Raw genomic sequence first — 19786 nt, forward strand, 5'->3', positions numbered from 1 at the left:
TCCCTTCTCCCCCACCCCTCCAAGCCCTCCCTTCGCCCCTACCCTCTCCAAACCAGATCCTTCAAGCCCTGTCACAACCCAGGTTCCCCTTACTCTCATCTCCCCCTCACAACCCAGGGCCCACCCTTCTTCCACTCCATCCCAGACCCACCATGTTTACCTACTCCAGTGGAATCAACAGAAACTGAGGACAGACAGAAAAGAGTCAGCTTCAAGGTGATGTACTCTAACATTGATGAGATTACAAGCAAGGCAAGTGAACTTAGGGAAAGAGCAAAAGAAGCCAACCCAGATGTAATTGGACTCACAGAAACAAAACTCTCAGGAATCATAACAAATGCAGTGTTCCCTCAGGATTACACTGTAATAAGGAAAGAGAGGGAGGGAAGGGAGGGAAGGGGAGGAGGTGGAGTGGCCCTACTCATGAGAAAGGAACGGTGTTTCAAGGAGATGGTTATCCCAGGCTGTGAAGGGTTTAGAAACTACATAACCGGCACCATGACGATGGGAGGACCAAGAGTAGTGGTAGTAGTGATATATAACCCTCCACCAATCGACAGAAGACCCAGGCAAGAGTATGACAGAAACAACATGGCAGTTAACAATATAATTGAGAGGGCAGGCTCTGTTGCCTGTAGAATTTGATCCAATCTGCTCATCTTGAGTGACTTTAATCCCGGAAGGATAGACTGGGAGAACAAGAATCCGTATGGAGAAGAGGAAACATGGAGAGCTTGCTACTACTGGAGGTGGCAAAAAAATTTTTTTAGCCAGCAGCCAGCATGTCAGGGAACCCACAAGAATGAAGGAAAACGATGAACCAGCGAGATGCAGCCTAGTCTTCATTCTGAATGACTCCGACATAAGGGAATTTGACTTCGAGACCCCAGTAGGAATGAGCGATCACAGTGTCCTGACATTTGAGTGTCTGGTCGAAGAAGGGTTAATGTACTCGAGAAAGGGAACTGAAAGCAAAAGGCTAGCATTCCATAAAAGAAACTATGAGGAGATGAGAACATTTTTAACGCATATAACATGGGAAACAGAGCTAAGGGGTAAGACGGCCGAAGACATGATGGAATACATCACACAGAAATGTAAGGAGGCAGCAGAAAAGTTTATCCTGGTCCAAAAGGTAAAAAAATGAAAAGTAGATGAGAAAACTCGAGGTTTAATCAGAGATGTAAGCTAGCTAATTAAGTAAAAGAACATGAAGAAACGATAGAAATAACAGGACACTTGAGAGCAGAGAAGGATACCAGAGAGCCAGGAATGAATACGTCAGGGTGAGAAGAGAGGCAGAAGGCCAATATGAAAACGACATAGGAAGCAAGGCTTAGACTCAACCCAAATTGCTACACAGCCACATCAGAAGAAAGATAACAGTGAAGGAACTGGTAATGAAACTGAGGATAGGAGCAGACAGATTCATTACAAACGACAAAGACGTGCGAGAGGAACTCAACGGGAAATTCCAGGAAGTCTTCACATTAGAGGAAGGAGAAGTTCCAGAGATACGAGAAGGAATAGTTAACCAGGCACCACTAGAGAAATTTGAGGTTACCAATGGGGATGTAAAGAAGCTTTTGCTAGAGTTGGATGTGACAAAGGCTGTAGGCCTGGATGGAATATCGCCATGGATACTAAAGGAAGGAACAGAAGCACTGTGCCTGCCACTCTCCATGGTGTATAACAAATCACTGGTAAAAGGTAAACTGCCTAAAATTTGGAAGACGGTAAATGTAGTCCCGATATACATAGAGGGGGATAGACAGGAGGCACTGAACTACAGGCCAGTGTCCCTAACTTGCATACCATGCACGTTATTGGAGAAAATTGTGCGAAAGAAGCTAGTGGAACATCTGGGGCGGAGGAACTTTGTGACACAACACCAACATGGTTTCAGGGATGGCAAGTCATGCCTCACAGGATTAATTGAATTCTACGATCAGGCAACAAACATCAGACAAGAAGAGAGGGGTGGGCAGACTACATATTTCTGGATCACCAGAAAGCCTTTGACACAGTTCCACACCAGAGACTAGTGCGAAAGCTGGAAGTGCAGGCTGCAGTGAAAGGGAAAGTACTCCATTGGATAAGGAAGTACCTAAGTAACAGAAAACAGCAAGTCACTGTGACGGGTTAGGTCTCAGATTGCCGAGGCGTCACCAGTGGAGTCCCACAGGGTTCAGTCCTTGGACCCATACTGTTCCTTAAATATGTAAATGATCTTCCAGATGGTGTAGAATCATCCCTCTCATTGTTTGCTGATAATGCAAAAATTATGAGGAGGATTAAGACGAAGGAAGATAGTATGAGGCTACAAGATGACCTAGACAGACTGAATGAATGGTCCAACAAATGGCAACTAAATTTCAACCCGAGTAAATGTAAGTTAATGAAACTAGGCAGTGGAAACAGGAGACTAGACACAGGATACAGAATGGGTTATCTTGAGGTTAACTTGAGATGATTTCGGGGCTTTAGTGTCCCCGTGGCCTGGTCCTCGACCAGGCCTCCACCCCCAGGAAGCAGCCCGTGACAGCTGACTAAAACCCAGGTACCTATTTTACTGCTAGGTAACAGGGGCATAGGGTGAAAGAAACTCTGACCATTGTTTCTCGCCGGCGCCCGGGATCGAACCCGAGACCACAGGATCACAAGTCCAGTGTGCTGTCCGCTCGGCCGACCGTCTCCCCTCCTGTGAGATGAAGGAAATGGGAGATGAAGTCCTTCATGAAACGGACAGAGAGAAAGATTTAGGAGTTGATATTACACCAAACCTGTCTCCTGAAGTCCACATCAAAAGAATAACATTTGCAGCGTATGCGAGGTTGGCTATCATCAGAACTGCCTTCAGGAACCTGTGTAAGGAATCATTCAGAACCTTGTATACCTTATATGTATGACCAATCCTAGAGTATGCGGCCCCAGCATGGAGCCCGTACCGTGTCTACCACAAGGCGAAGCTTGGAAAAGTTCAGAGGTATGCCACTAGGCTAGTCCCAGAACTAAGAGGCATGAGTTACGAGGAAAGGCTGCGGGAAATGCACCTCACGACACTGGAAGACAGACGAGTAAGGTTAGATATGATCACCACTTACAAAATTCTCAGAGGAATTGACAGGGTAGATAAAGATAAGCTGTTTAACAAGGGTGGTACGCGAACAAGGGGACACAGGTGGACACTGAGTACCAGAATTAGCCACCGGAACGTTAGAAAGAACTTTTTCAGTGTCAGAGTAGTTAACAGATGGAATGCATTATAGGCAGCGATGTGGTGGAGGCAGACTCCATGCACAGTTTTAAATGTAGATATGATAGAGCCCAGTAGGGTCAGGAATCTGTACACCAGTTGATTGACAGTTGGAATTCAGTACCAAAGAGCCAGAGCTCAACCCCCACAAGCACAACTAGGTGAATACAGTAGCCTCAATGACTCTCACTCGTCATGGGCTCTCTATAGATACAACACACGGCTATGTGAGAGTTGTATTTCGTAATCCGGTGCCACGGTGCATACGCACCTATGCACATGCACTGTGCACCCATTCAGTGCACAAGGGAGTTGGAAAAATTCATCTCCTGACAAATATATCCCTTCTTCTACTCATTTATCTGTCTGCCAATCTATGCTTATATCCATCTATCGATTTTTCTAGCTATTCATCTTATTATCCACCCACCTATCCTTCTATCTATCCATCTATCTCTGTGTTAGTTATCTTGAGAGGATTTCGGGGCCTAACGTCCACGCGGCCCGGTCCTCGACCAGGCCTCCTTTTTGTTACACACCCCCACGAAGCAGCCCGTAGCAGCTGTCTAACTTCCAGGTACCTATTTACTGCTAGGTGAACAGGGTGCATCAGAGAGAAAGAAATTCTGCTCATTTTGTTTCTGTCATCACCGGGGATCGAACCCGGAACCTCAGGACTATGAATCCCGAGCGCTGTCCACTCAGCTGTCAAGCCCTATAAGACAGACAGAGTTAAAACGACACTTAAAACAGTTAACTTAGGCCCACCCTGATGAATCTACGTCCGTGGTGTACCCCAGGCCTCTTCCCCTGCAAAGTTGGATATGGCTAGCCCCCAGCATCAGGTCTGTATCTTAGGACAGACAGATAGACAAATAAACAAACAGACTTTTTCCTTTATTGATATTAATGAAGATGTTTGTTCGAGGGTGGAAGGAAGAAGAGTGAGGAAAAGGGGTAAAGAGGGAGAGGTGCAGAGCCGGAGGCTGAGGAGATGGGAGGGAAGGATGTAAGGGGGGGGGGAAGAGGCGGGAAAGGGGGGGAAAGGCCAAACTCTGGGGAGGCCATGGAAGGCGTGACCAACTCTGGGAAGGCTAGGGAAGGCGTGGCCAACTGTGGGAAGGCCATGGGGGCGTGGCCAACAATGGAAAGGCCATGGAGGCGTGGCCAACTATGGGAGGGGCATAGGGGCGTGGCCAAATCTGGAGAAAACATAGAAGGCGTGACCAACTGTGGGAAGACTAGGGAAGGCGTGGTCAATTGTGGGGAGGCCATGGGGGCGTGGTTAACTCTGGGGAGGACATGGAAGGCGTGACTAACTCTGGGGAGGCCAGGGGGCGTGACCAACTCTGGGGAGGCCAGGGGGCGTGACCAACTCTGGGGAGGCCAGGGTGCGTGACCTACTCTAGGGAGGACAAGGGGGCGTGACCAACTCTGGGGAGGACAGGGGGGCGTGACCAACTCTGGGGAGGACAGGGGGGAGGACGTGACCAACTCTCGGGAGGACAGGGGGGGCGTGACCAACTCTGGGGAGGACAGGGGGGCGTGACCAACTCTGGAGGACAAGGGGGCGTAGTCAACTCTGGGAAGGCCAGGGGGCCTGGCCAACAGTCTCGGGGGGTAATACCTGCTGCACCTTCACTGTCCGCTCATTACACTCTGGGATCCCCAGCCAACAACACGCCCTAGACGACTCTCCCGCTGACACTCGTCGTGTCGTGTTCGTAAGTTACACAAGTTGGTTGGTTCTCAGGCTGTTGTTTTGGCAAATGTGAAATAAATGTGTATTCCACTAAACCAGAAATAAGATTGAATGTGGCAATGGGTTCTTAATGTATTTATCATGGTTAGGTCAGTAAATATGAATCAATTGTTGTGGTATGCTCGGAGTTTTGAGAATATTCATTCAAAGAACAAATTATTATCAAAAGTTGAGAATATCTTTGAGATAATAAGCTTCCCTTCAAGGTTCTGCAATCACAATGGTGAAGCGTTAAAATATGTATTTCGAAGAAATGACACATGACACGTGTGTCTGAGGAGAAATCTGGCACATGAAACATGTGTTCTGGGAGAGCCTAGATATGACATGTGTATCCGTGGAAGGACATGACACGTGTCCCATGTGTTTCAGAGAGGACATGACATATGACTTGTGTGTCCGAAGATTGACTTGACAAATGACACTAATGACCAAGTTGAGAGATGACGTGACACGTGTCCGCTAAGAGACACGACACCTGTCACGTGTGTTGGAGGAAAAATTAATGGAGATAACATCTTTGGACTCGAACCATGAGATGTTCAGGGAAAAGACTTGCGGGGCGTGTAAGGTGGGCCAAGAGCGCCTTGGTCGTGAAATGTGGGCAACGAACGGATAAAGGCGTGTAAGGTGGGCCACGAGCGGATTAGGGCGTGTAATGTACGCCAAGAGCGGATCAGGGCGTGCAAGGTGGACCACGAGCGGATCAGGGCGTGTAAGGTGGACCACGAGCGGATCAGGGCGTGTAAGGTGGACCACGAGCGGATCAGGGCGTGTAAGGTGGACCACGAGCGGATCAGGGCGTGTAAGGTGGACCACGAGCGGATCAGGGCGTGTAAGGTGGACCACGAGCCGATCAGGGACCATATTGTACTTGTAAATAAACCCTCATTGGTTGGTTGATCCTTAACTGAATGGGTTTATGTGAAGTCAGCGACGATGTCGTATACTTTAGGTATACTTTAGAAATTTTCCAAATTATTTCCTTATGAAAAGTCAAGAAAAGGTTTTTAAAAGTTTTTCACAACGTAGGCCTGTTAAAGAAAACCCATCACAACTTTGGGCCATTCTTGGGTATTGTCATCCAAGCTCTGTGAATGGTGTAGTACAGAGAAGTCAATGGTATAATGCAGAGTAGTAATGGAGTAGTACAGGGAAGTCAATGGTGTAATGCAGAGTAGTAATGATGTAGTACAGGGAAGTCAATAATGTTATGCAGAGTAGTAATGGTGTAGTACAGTGAAGTCAATAATGTAATGCAGAGTAGTAATGGTGTAGTACAGAGAAGTCAATGGTGTAATGCAGAGTAGTAATGGAGTAGTACAAAGACGTCAGTGGGGTAATGCAGAGTAGTAATGGTGTAGTACAGTGGATCCAATCGAGTAGTGTAGCACTTGAGTGAAAGATGTGACTCAGTGGTGTGGTTCAGTGCAGATACAAGTTGTGGAGCAGTGGAGTCAATATTGCATTTCATGGTATTCAATGGTAGAGTTAATGGTAAATTAAAATTAAATCATGACTGGTACAGTGTAGATAATGGTGTGCTACAGTAAAGGAAGTGGTGGGGGTGTACAGTGCAGTTAACGGTGTCACACAGTGTTGTTAATAGAGTGAATAGTGTATTTAACAGTGTAGTAAAGTACAGTTAACGGTGTTGTACAGTGTAGTTAATCGTGTGGTAGAGTGTAGTTAACGGTTTTGCTACAGTGTAGTTAATGGTGTGGGACGATGTAGTTAATTGAGTGATACCAACTCTGGGGAGGACAGGGGGCGTGGCCAACTCTGGTAAGGACACGGTGGGCGTGGCCAACTCTGGAGAGGCCAGGGGGGCGTGACCAACTCTTGGAAGGCCAGGGGACGTGACCAACTCTGGGGAGGCCAGGGGGGCGGAGCCAACATTCCCGAGGGGTAATACCTGCTACACCTTCACTGTTCGCTCATTACACTCTGGGATCCCCAGCCAACAACACGCCCTAGACGACTCTCCCGCTGACGCTCGTCGTCTCGTGTTCGTAACTCTCACAAGTTGGTTGGTTGTCAGGTTGTTGTTTTTGCATATGCAAAATAAATGTGTATGCCACTAAACCAGAATTAAAAATAAATGTGGCAATGTTTTTTTTTTTTTGAGATATATACAAGAGTTGTTACATTCTTGTACAACCACTAGTACGCGTAGCGTTTCGGGCAGGTCCCTGGAATACGATCCCCGCCGCGAAGAATCGTTGTTACAACCAAGTACACATTTTACTGTTGCGTTAAACAGAGGCTACAGTTAAGGATTTGCGCCTAGTAAATCCTCCCCGGCCAGGATACGAACCCATGACAAAGCGCTCGCGGAATGCCAGGCGAGTGTCTTACCACTACACCACGGAGACTAAATTATACATATCATGGTTCATTATATATATCATGGTTAGGTCAGTAAATACGAATCAATTGTTGTGGTATGCTCGGAGTCGCAAGAATATTCATTTAAAGAATAAAATATTATTAAAGAGTTGATAATATCTCTTTGAGATAATAAGCTTCCCCTCAAAGTTCTGCAATCACAATGATGAAGCGTTAAAATAAGCGTTTCGAAGATATGGCACAAGACGCCTTGGGCGTGAAATGTGGGCCACGAGCAGATCAGGGCGTGTAAGGTGGGCCACGAGCGGATCAGGACGTGTAAGGTGGACCAGGAGCGGATCTGGGCGTGTAAGGTAGGCCACGAGCGGATCAGGGCGTGTAAGGTGGACCACGAGCGGATCAGGACGTGTAAGGTGGACCACGAGCGGATCAGGGCGTGTAAGGTGGACCAGGAGCGGATCAGGGCGTGTAAGGTGGGCCACGAGCGGATCAGGGCGTGTAAGGTGGGCCACGAGCGGATCAGGGCGTGTAAGGTGGACCAGGAGCGGATCAGGGCGTGTAAGGTGGACCAGGAGCGGATCTGGGCGTGTAAGGTGGACCAGGAGCGGATCAGGGCGTGTAAGGTGGACCAGGAGCGGATCTGGGCGTGTAAGGTAGGCCACGAGCGGATCAGGGCGTGTAAGGTGGACCACGAGCGGGTCAGGACGTGTAAAGTGGAACACAAGCGAATCAAAGACCATATAGTACTTGTAAATAAACCCTCATTGGTTGGTTGATCCTTAACTGAATGGGATTATATGAAGTCTGCGACGATGTCGTTATACTTCAGAAATTTTCCAAATTATACCCATATGAAAAGTAAAGAAAAGATTTTTAATTGGTTTACTCAGTACAGGCTTGTTAGAGAAAAGCCATCACAACTTTAGTCCATTCTGGGACATTATCAGGTAAGCTCTGTAAATGGTGTAGTACAGAGAAATCAATGGTGTAATGCAGAGTAGCAATGGAGTAGTGCAGTTAATTCAGTCGAGTAGTGTAGCTCCTGAGTAAAAGGTGTGGCTCAATGGCGTTGTACAGTGCAGATAAAGGTGTAGAGTAGTGGAGTCAATAGTGCATTTCATGGAATTCAATGTTGTAATAAAATTAAATCATAAATGGTTGTGTAGTTAATGGTGAGGTACAGTGTCGTTAACGGTGTGGTACAGTGTAATTAATGGTGTGATACAGTGTAGTTAAAGGTGTCGTATAGTGTAGTTAATGGTGTGGTACAGTTTAATTTTAGTGTGGTATAGTTCAGTTAACGGTGTGGTAAAGTGTAGATAATGTTCTGATACAGTGTAGTTAATAGTTTGGTAGTAGTAGGCATCCATCAGTCTCAGGAGACTATGGAGTTGTGCTCTGGTTGTCGGTCTGGAGTGGCCTCTCTAGGGCGCCAAGCCAGGGTAGGTTGATACGGTATATATATATCTTGAGGGTATATCTTGAGATGATTTCGGAGCTTTTTAGTGTCCCCGCGGCCCGGTCCTCGACCAGGCCTCCACCCACAGGAAGCAGCCCGTAACAGCTGACTAACACCCAGGAACCTATTTTACTGCTAGGTAACAGCGGCATAGGGTGAAAGAAAATCTGCCCATTGTTTCTCGCCGGCGCCCGGGATCGAACCCGAGACCGCAGGATCACAAGTCCAGCGTGCTGTCCGCTCGGCCGACCGGCTCCCTGGAGAAGCTGGGAAACGGGGAAGAAGCTGTTACCCATGCAGCAGGTTTCCCCCCTCTCCACGGCGCCGAAAGTTTCCAATGGAAAGACAAACGCTAATACGATTTTTTCCAGTGCTGTCGAAAGAACTGTGAGCTCCGGAATTGACCACGAAGTTGGTGAAAGAAGGCACAGGGACTCCACAGAGTGACTAGTTAATTGTGTGATACAGTGTAGTTAAAGGAGTCGCATAGTGTAGCAAACGGTATGATACAGTGCAATCAATAGTGTGGAACAGTAACTTAACGGTGTGGTATAGTGTAGATAATGTTGTTGCAAGGTGTAGTTAAAGGTTTTGTTCAGTGTATTTAGCAGAGAGGTACATTGTAGTTAATGGTATGAAACAGTGTAGTTAATGATGTGATACCAACTCTGAGGAGGACATGGGGGTGGGGGGCGTGGCCAACTCTTGGGGGGCCAACAGTCTCGGGGGTAATACCTGCTGCACCTTCACTGTCCGCTCATTACACTCTGGGATTCCCAGCCAACAACACGCCCTAGACGACTCTCCGGCTGACACTCGTCGTCTCGTGTTCGTAAGTTACACAAGTTGGTTGGTTCTCAGGTTGTTGTTTTGGCAAATGTGAAATTAATGTGTATGACACTAAACTGGATATATATATATATATCCCCCCTCTCCTGATATATATATATATATATATATATATATATATATATATATATATATATATATATATATATATATATATATATATATATATATATATATATATATATATATATATATATATATATATATATATATGCGAACAAGCCTGAATGGTCCCCAGGACAATATGCAACTGAAAACTCACACCCCAGAAGTGACTCGAACCCATACTCCCAGGAGCAACGCAACTGGTATGTACAAGACGCCTTAATCCACTTGACCATCACGACCGGACATAATGAGGTGATAGCCGAGGCTATTTGAACCACCCCACCGCCGGCACTCGGATAGTCCGAGTCGTGATGTCTCGGTCGTGATGGTCAAGTGGATTAAGGCGTCTTGTACATACCAGTTGCGTTGCTCCTGGGAGTATGGGTTCGAGTCACTTCTGGGGTGTGAGTTTTCAGTTGTATATTGTCCTGGGGACCATTCAGGCTTGTTCGCATTTGTGTTCCTCACGTGAGCCCCAAAGAATGAGGTGATTTGGTAAAATGCTATGCCCAAGATTACTATACGAGTGCCGGCGGTGGGGTGGTTCAAATAGCCTCGGCTATCACCTCATTATGTCCGGTCGTGATGGTCAAGTGGATTAAGGCGTCTTGTACATACCAGTTGCGTTGCTCCTGGGAGTATGGGTTCGAGTCACTTCTGGGGTGTGAGTTTTCAGTTGCATATTGTCCTGGGGACCATTCAGGCTTGTTCGCATTTGTGTTCCTCACGTGTGCCCCAAAGAATGAGGTGATTTGGTAAAATGCTATGCCCAAGATTACTATCCGAGTGCCGGCGGTGGGGTGGTTCAAATAGCCTCGGCTATCACCTCATTATGTCCGGTCGTGATGGTCAAGTGGATTAAGGCGTCTTATACATACCAGTTGCGTTGCTCCTGGGAGTATGGGTTCGAGTCACTTCTGGGGTGTGAGTTTTCAGTTATATATATATATATATATATATATATATATATATATATATATATATATATATATATATATATATATATATATATATATATATATATATATATAATGCACAGACTACCCTATTCCAGTAGCTGAAGTGTATAACTTTTTAGACACTCAACCCACCAGGAGACTCGAACACTGGCCAACAAGGTGGCAGTTGCATGCTGTATCCACTACACTATACTTCAAAGCCATTTAAGAGAGGTAGGAATTCTGGGGTATTTAACCAACCAGAACTCCAATCCTCTCCCAGGCAATGAGATAGTGTGGGACCTCGGATGCTCTTTCATCGGTTCCTGTTATATGGGAAAACTCAGTGCCAAATGCTTAATGCACAGACTACCCTATTCCAGTAGCTGAAGTGTATAACTTTTTAGACACTCAACCCACCAGGAGACTCGAACACTGGCCAACAAGGTGGCAGTTGCATGCTGTATCCACTACACTATACTTCAAAGCCATTTAAGAGAGGTAGGAATTCTGGGGTATTTAACCAACCAGAACTCCAATCCTCTCCCAGGCAATGAGATAGTGTGGGACCTCGGATGCTCTTTCATCGGTTCCTGTTATATGGGAAAACTCAGTGCCAAATGCTTAATGCACAGACTACCCTATTCCAGTAGCTGAAGTGTATAACTTTTTAGACACTCAACCCACCAGGAGACTCGAACACTGGCCAACAAGGTGGCAGTTGCATGCTGTATCCACTACACTATACTTCAAAGCCATTTAAGAGAGGTAGGAATTCTGGGGTATTTAACCAACCAGAACTCCAATCCTCTCCCAGGCAATGAGATAGTGTGGGACCTCGGATGCTCTTTCATCGGTTCCTGTTATATGGGAAAACTCAGTGCCAAATGCTTAATGCACAGACTACCCTATTCCAGTAGCTGAAGTGTATAACTTTTTAGACACTCAACCCACCAGGAGACTCGAACACTGGCCAACAAGGTGGCAGTTGCATGCTGTATCCACTACACTATACTTCAAAGCCATTTAAGAGAGGTAGGAATTCTGGGGTATTTAACCAACCAGAACTCCAATCCTCTCCCAGGCAATGAGATAGTGTGGGACCTCGGATGCTCTTTCATCGGTTCCTGTTATATGGGAAAACTCAGTGCCAAATGCTTAATGCACAGACTACCCTATTCCAGTAGCTGAAGTGTATAACTTTTTAGACACTCAACCCACCAGGAGACTCGAACACTGGCCAACAAGGTGGCAGTTGCATGCTGTATCCACTACACTATACTTCAAAGCCATTTAAGAGAGGTAGGAATTCTGGGGTATTTAACCAACCAGAACTCCAATCCTCTCCCAGGCAATGAGATAGTGTGGGACCTCGGATGCTCTTTCATCGGTTAAATGCTCTTTCATGGTTAAATACCCCAGAATTCCTACCTCTCTTAAATGGCTTTGAAGTATAGTGTAGTGGATACAGCATGCAACTGCCACCTTGTTGGCCAGTGTTCGAGTCTCCTGGTGGGTTGAGTGTCTAAAAAGTTATACACTTCAGCTACTGGAATAGGGTAGTCTGTGCATTAAGCATTTGGCACTGAGTTTTCCCATATAACAGGAACCGATGAAAGAGCATCCGAGGTCCCACACTATCTCATTGCCTGGGAGAGGATTGGAGTTCTGGTTGGTTAAATACCCCAGAATTCCTACCTCTCTTAAATGGCTTTGAAGTATAGTGTAGTGGATACAGCATGCAACTGCCACCTTGTTGGCCAGTGTTCGAGTCTCCTGGTGGGTTGAGTGTCTAAAAAGTTATACACTTCAGCTACTGGAATAGGGTAGTCTGTGCATTAAGCATTTGGCACTGAGTTTTCCCATATAACAGGAACCGATGAAAGAGCATCCGAGGTCCCACACTATCTCATTGCCTGGGAGAGGATTGGAGTTCTGGTTGGTTAAATACCCCAGAATTCCTACCTCTCTTAAATGGCTTTGAAGTATAGTGTAGTGGATACAGCATGCAACTGCCACCTTGTTGGCCAGTGTTCGAGTCTCCTGGTGGGTTGAGTGTCTAAAAAGTTATACACTTCAGCTACTGGAATAGGGTAGTCTGTGCATTAAGCATTTGGCACTGAGTTTTCCCATATAACAGGAACCGATGAAAGAGCATCCGAGGTCCCACACTATCTCATTGCCTGGGAGAGGATTGGAGTTCTGGTTGGTTAAATACCCCAGAATTCCTACCTCTCTTAAATGGCTTTGAAGTATAGTGTAGTGGATACAGCATGCAACTGCCACCTTGTTGGCCAGTGTTCGAGTCTCCTGGTGGGTTGAGTGTCTAAAAAGTTATACACTTCAGCTACTGGAATAGGGTAGTCTGTGCATTAAGCATTTGGCACTGAGTTTTCCCATATAACAGGAACCGATGAAAGAGCATCCGAGGTCCCACACTATCTCATTGCCTGGGAGAGGATTGGAGTTCTGGTTGGTTAAATACCCCAGAATTCCTACCTCTCTTAAATGGCTTTGAAGTATAGTGTAGTGGATACAGCATGCAACTGCCACCTTGTTGGCCAGTGTTCGAGTCTCCTGGTGGGTTGAGTGTCTAAAAAGTTATACACTTCAGCTACTGGAATAGGGTAGTCTGTGCATTAAGCATTTGGCACTGAGTTTTCCCATATAACAGGAACCGATGAAAGAGCATCCGAGGTCCCACACTATCTCATTGCCTGGGAGAGGATTGGAGTTCTGGTTGGTTAAATACCCCAGAATTCCTACCTCTCTTAAATGGCTTTGAAGTATAGTGTAGTGGATACAGCATGCAACTGCCACCTTGTTGGCCAGTGTTCGAGTCTCCTGGTGGGTTGAGTGTCTAAAAAGTTATACACTTCAGCTACTGGAATAGGGTAGTCTGTGCATTAAGCATTTGGCACTGAGTTTTCCCATATAACAGGAACCGATGAAAGAGCATCCGAGGTCCCACACTATCTCATTGCCTGGGAGAGGATTGGAGTTCTGGTTGGTTAAATACCCCAGAATTCCTACCTCTCTTAAATGGCTTTGAAGTATAGTGTAGTGGATACAGCATGCAACTGCCACCTTGTTGGCCAGTGTTCGAGTCTCCTGGTGGGTTGAGTGTCTAAAAAGTTATACACTTCAGCTACTGGAATAGGGTAGTCTGTGCATTAAGCATTTGGCACTGAGTTTTCCCATATAACAGGAACCGATGAAAGAGCATCCGAGGTCCCACACTATCTCATTGCCTGGGAGAGGATTGGAGTTCTGGTTGGTTAAATACCCCAGAATTCCTACCTCTCTTAAATGGCTTTGAAGTATAGTGTAGTGGATACAGCATGCAACTGCCACCTTGTTGGCCAGTGTTCGAGTCTCCTGGTGGGTTGAGTGTCTAAAAAGTTATACACTTCAGCTACTGGAATAGGGTAGTCTGTGCATTAAGCATTTGGCACTGAGTTTTCCCATATAACAGGAACCGATGAAAGAGCATCCGAGGTCCCACACTATCTCATTGCCTGGGAGAGGATTGGAGTTCTGGTTGGTTAAATACCCCAGAATTCCTACCTCTCTTAAATGGCTTTGAAGTATAGTGTAGTGGATACAGCATGCAACTGCCACCTTGTTGGCCAGTGTTCGAGTCTCCTGGTGGGTTGAGTGTCTAAAATGTTATACACTTCAGCTACTGGAATAGGGTAGTCTGTGCATTAAGCATTTGGCACTGAGTTTTCCCATATAACAGGAACCGATGAAAGAGCATCCGAGGTCCCACACTATCTCATTGCCTGGGAGAGGATTGGAGTTCTGGTTGGTTAAATACCCCAGAATTCCTACCTCTCTTAAATGGCTTTGAAGTATAGTGTAGTGGATACAGCATGCAACTGCCACCTTGTTGGCCAGTGTTCGAGTCTCCTGGTGGGTTGAGTGTCTAAAAAGTTATACACTTCAGCTACTGGAATAGGGTAGTCTGTGCATTAAGCATTTGGCACTGAGTTTTCCCATATAACAGGAACCGATGAAAGAGCATCCGAGGTCCCACACTATCTCATTGCCTGGGAGAGGATTGGAGTTCTGGTTGGTTAAATACCCCAGAATTCCTACCTCTCTTAAATGGCTTTGAAGTATAGTGTAGTGGATACAGCATGCAACTGCCACCTTGTTGGCCAGTGTTCGAGTCTCCTGGTGGGTTGAGTGTCTAAAAAAATATATATATATATATATATATATATATATATATATATATATATATATATATATATATATATATATATATATATATATATATATATATATATATATATATATATATACACACACACATATATATATATATATATATATATTTCATTGAATATGACCGCATATTCTGTATTTATTATTTTCTGGTTTAGGGCTTCTATCCCTCTAACTATTTTCTTAGCATCAGGGCTTAGTTGAAATAGGAGTTCTCCAAAACTCATTTTCGTACTTTTAAGGTGAAGAAAAGAAGTGATTTACTATAGAGTATATTACACTTATTTATACAATTTGCACAACGTTTCGAACCTCCATGGTTCATTCTCAAGTGAACAGATCTTACAATGCTTGTTGATTTTATACCCGCACTGGGTCAGGTGATAATACAATAAAGGTGAAAACATGGGGGGATACATAAGGGATATATGTGAGGTGAAACATAGAGGTAACTGCAGAAGGCTTATTGGCCCATACGAGGCAGCTCCTATCTAAACACAAAGATTAATCCTGTGTAATTGGCCTGTTATGTTGGACATTGTCTTCTGTGTTAGCATCGTTATGTTCTGGTCTTGTCCTTACTCTCATGGTGGATAGAGTAAATAGTTCCGTGATTTGGGTGTTCATGGTAGGTTGTTCTATTCTTATGTGAATTGCCTCAAGAATTTGTAATCTTCTTGTATCTTGGGTTTTGTCTATTATGCAGGTATTCTTGTTCAACATTTCTCTTGTTAGAGAGATGTCGTGGGCTTGTCTCATGTGATTCCTAGGAATCACATGAGACAAGCCCTAGGAAATTCCTAGGAATCACATGAGACAAGCCCACGACATCACTCTAACAAGAGAAATGTTGAACAAGAATACCTGCATAATAAACAAAATCCAAGATGCAAGAAGATTACAAATTCTTGAGGCAATTCACATAAGAATAGAACAACCTACCATGAACTTCCAAATCACGGAACTATTTACTCTACCCACCATGAGAGTAAGGATAAGACCAGAACATAACGATGGTTATGTGGTTATGTTATATATATATATATATATATATATATATATATATATATATATATATATATATATATATATATATATATATATATATATGTATATATATATATATATATATATATATATATATGTCGTACCTAGTAGCCAGAACTCACTTCTCAGCCTACTATTCAAGGCCCGATTTGCCTAATAAGCCAAGTTTTCCTGAATTAATATATTTACTATAATTTTTTTCTTATGAAATGATAAAGCAACCCTTTTCTCTATGTATGAGGTCAATTTTTTTTTATTGGAGTTAAAATTAACGTAGATATATGACCGAACCTAACCAACCCTACCTAACCTAACCTAACCTATATTTATAGGTAAGGTTAGGTTAGGTAGCCAAAAAAAGCTAGGTTAGGTTAGGTTAGGTAGGTTAGGTAGACGAAAAAACATTAATTCATGAAAACTTGGCTTATTAGGCAAATCGGGCCTTGAATAGTAGGCTGAGAAGTGCGTTCTGGCTATTAGGTACGACATATATATATATATATATATATATATATATATATATATATATATATATATATATATATATATATATATATATATATATATATATATATATATATATATATATGTCGTACCTAGTAGCCAGAACGCACTTCTCAGCCTACTATGCAAGGCCCGATTTGCCTAATAAGCCAAGTTTTCATGAATTAATTGTTTTTCGACTACCTAACCTACCTAACCTAACCTAACCTAACTTTTTCGGCTACCTAACCTAACCTAACCTAAAAAGATAGGTTAGGTTAGGTTAGGTAGGGTTGGTTAGGTTCGGTCATATATCTACGTTAATTTTATCTACAATAAATTTTTTTTTACATCATACATAATAAAATGGGTAGCTTTATCATTCATAAGAAAAAAATTAGAGAAAATATATTAATTCAGGAAAACTTGGCTTATTAGGCAAATCGGGCCCTTGCATAGTAGGCTGAGAAGTGCATTCTGGCTACTAGGTACGACATATATATATATATATATATATATATATATATATATATATATATATATATATATATATATATATATATATATATACCTACTATGCAAGGCCCGATTTGCCTAATAAGCCAAGTTTTCATGAATTAATTGTTTTTCGACTACCTAACCTACCTAACCTAACCTAACCTAACTTTTTCGGCTACCTAACCTAACCTAACCTATAAAGATAGGTTAGGTTAGGTTAGGTAGGGTTGGTTAGGTTCGGTGATATATCTACGTTAATTTTAACTCCAATAAAAAACAATTGAACTCAAACATAATGAAATGGGTAGCTTTATCATTTTCATAAGAAAAAAAATTGAGAAAATATATTAATTCAGGAAAACTTGGCTTATTAGGCAAATCTGGCCTTGCATAGTAGGCTGAGAAGGGCGTTCTGGCTACTAGGTACGACATATATATATATATATATATATATATATATATATATATATATATATATATATATATATATATATATATAATCAGATTCCAACAGAGAATGATTAAACTCATAACAATGGTTTCTAATCTCCCGAAAATGCTTGTTTAGATAATGGTAATCCAGTCCTGAAAGATACTTTCCGGTGCTCAAGTATAATAATCTTAAAGTTCCGAATGGAATTCCCGATATATCCAGCATTACAGCTGGAACAAATATACATATATACGACATTAGAGCACAGGGGGGTAGGCACTTTATCTTTAAATTTAAAATAAAAGCCTATGGTATTTGTCTTGACAAAAATAAATCTAAAGTCTAATTGAGGATAACAATGCTTCAATAGTTTCCGTAATCGACTCCTTACAGAAAAACTAGTAGTGCCATAAAATGGTAATTTAATATATTTAATATCCCTTTCTACTGTAGTAATCCTACAGGATGGGTGAAACTTCTTATTTAGGAAATTCCTTATAAAGGTATAAACCATCTTGAGGTTATCTTGAGATGACTTCGGGCTTTTTAGTGTCCCCCGCGGCCCGGTCCTCGACCAGGCCTCCACCCCCAGGAAGCAGCCCGGTGACAGCTGACTAACACCCAGCCTATTTACTGCTAGGTAACAGGGGGCATAGGGTGAAAGAAACCCTGCCCATTGTTTCTCGCCGGCGCCTGGGATCGACCTCAGGATCACAAGTCCAGCGTGCTGTCTGCTCGGCCGACCGGCTCCCATACGCAAAGGATAACCATTATTTGAAAAAAATTTCACAAGAAAATTAATTTCTTGATCAAAGTTATTCCAATTTTGACATTAAAACGAAGGCCCTATTCAGTAGAGTATTAATTGCATTTTTCTTAAAAATATCAGGAACAAAAGAATTAAAATTTAAACCTAAACCAGTAAAAGTTGGTTTTCTAAAACATTAGTGTTGAACCAATTAAGGTTATTCACTTTAACATCAAGAAACGACAATGAATTATCAACTTCACACTCAGCAGTGAAACGTATATTACTATGTTCTGCATTAAGAAACTCTCTAAATTTCTCAATATGACATTGGTCCTTAAATAACAAAAAGTGTCATCTACACATCTCTTATACAAGACTGGTTTAAAGGACATTTATCAAGCAAATTTTGTTCATGAAAATTAAAAAAAGCATTAGCAAGTGCAGGACCTAAGGGAGAAGCCATTGCTACTCCATCAATTTGTTTATAATATTTAATATTAAACTTAAAGAAAGAGTCTTTAACCGCTAACATGAGTCTTAGAACATGACTCTGAGTCTAAGACAGAGTCTTAGAACATGAACAACCGTCTAAATATTTTAGAACAAAATCCAGACACTAAATTAGTGTCAGCAAATAACTGATTTATACAAATATCAATGGTTTCCAACAAAGGAATATTAGTAAAGAGTGATTCAACATCGAAACTTGCCATTAAAGTTGGGAACTCAAAATTTAAAGTGGAAAGTTCCTTTACAAAATCCTGAGAATTTCTCACAGTAAATTCATTATGCGTTAATGGTTTTAATAATGGAACTAGAAACTTTGCCAGTTTGTAATTAAAAGTGCCAATCGCTGATAAAATAGGACGAATCGGTATACCTGTTTTATGAACCTTAGGTAACCCATATAAGATGCCTGGCTTAGAGCCAGTTGCAAGCAATTTTGCATACTCAAAAAGAGAGTCTTTCAGACTTCTTAAAACTCTATTTAGTTTTTTAAATTTTTCTATGTTTTTTTTCAAAGGTTTTAATTTTTGTCTCCCATCGAGAAAGAACTTATCTCTTTGGGGTTAGACTTCGGGTTGACGTGTAAAAACACTAAATTTGTTAATAATTTTTTAGGTTTTGAGCGGTTATGTAATACATTAAAAACTTGTACCCTAAGGAGTGGTACAAATTATAGTTGGACCAATATCATCAGTACTGTTTCTTCCTTAGCACATGAAGTCTTTAATGACTTTGATAAATATAAATCTACATTCCCTCCATTTGATAAAAGGAAATTAGATTGTATTAATTGTTTAAAGAATGATAGGAATATTTGTATTACTAGACCAGATAAAGGTAGGGGTGTAGTGGTGTTGGACAAGTTAGATTGTGTGAATATGGTTGAAAGATGGTTAGAAGACCCCTCTAAATTTAAGTTGGTTGATATAGACCTCTTTTCGTATATTTTGAAATGTGAGGATAAACTAAATAGAGTTTTATGAGGTCTGAAAGACTCTCTTTTTGATTATACAAAATTGCTTGCAACTGGCTCTAAGCCAGGCATCTTATATGGGTTACCTAGGGTTCATAAAGCCGGTATACCGATTTGTCCTATTTTATCAGCGATTGGCA

This window comes from Procambarus clarkii, chromosome 28 (assembly GCF_040958095.1).
Source record: "Procambarus clarkii isolate CNS0578487 chromosome 28, FALCON_Pclarkii_2.0, whole genome shotgun sequence".
NCBI lineage: Eukaryota > Metazoa > Arthropoda > Malacostraca > Decapoda > Cambaridae > Procambarus > Procambarus clarkii.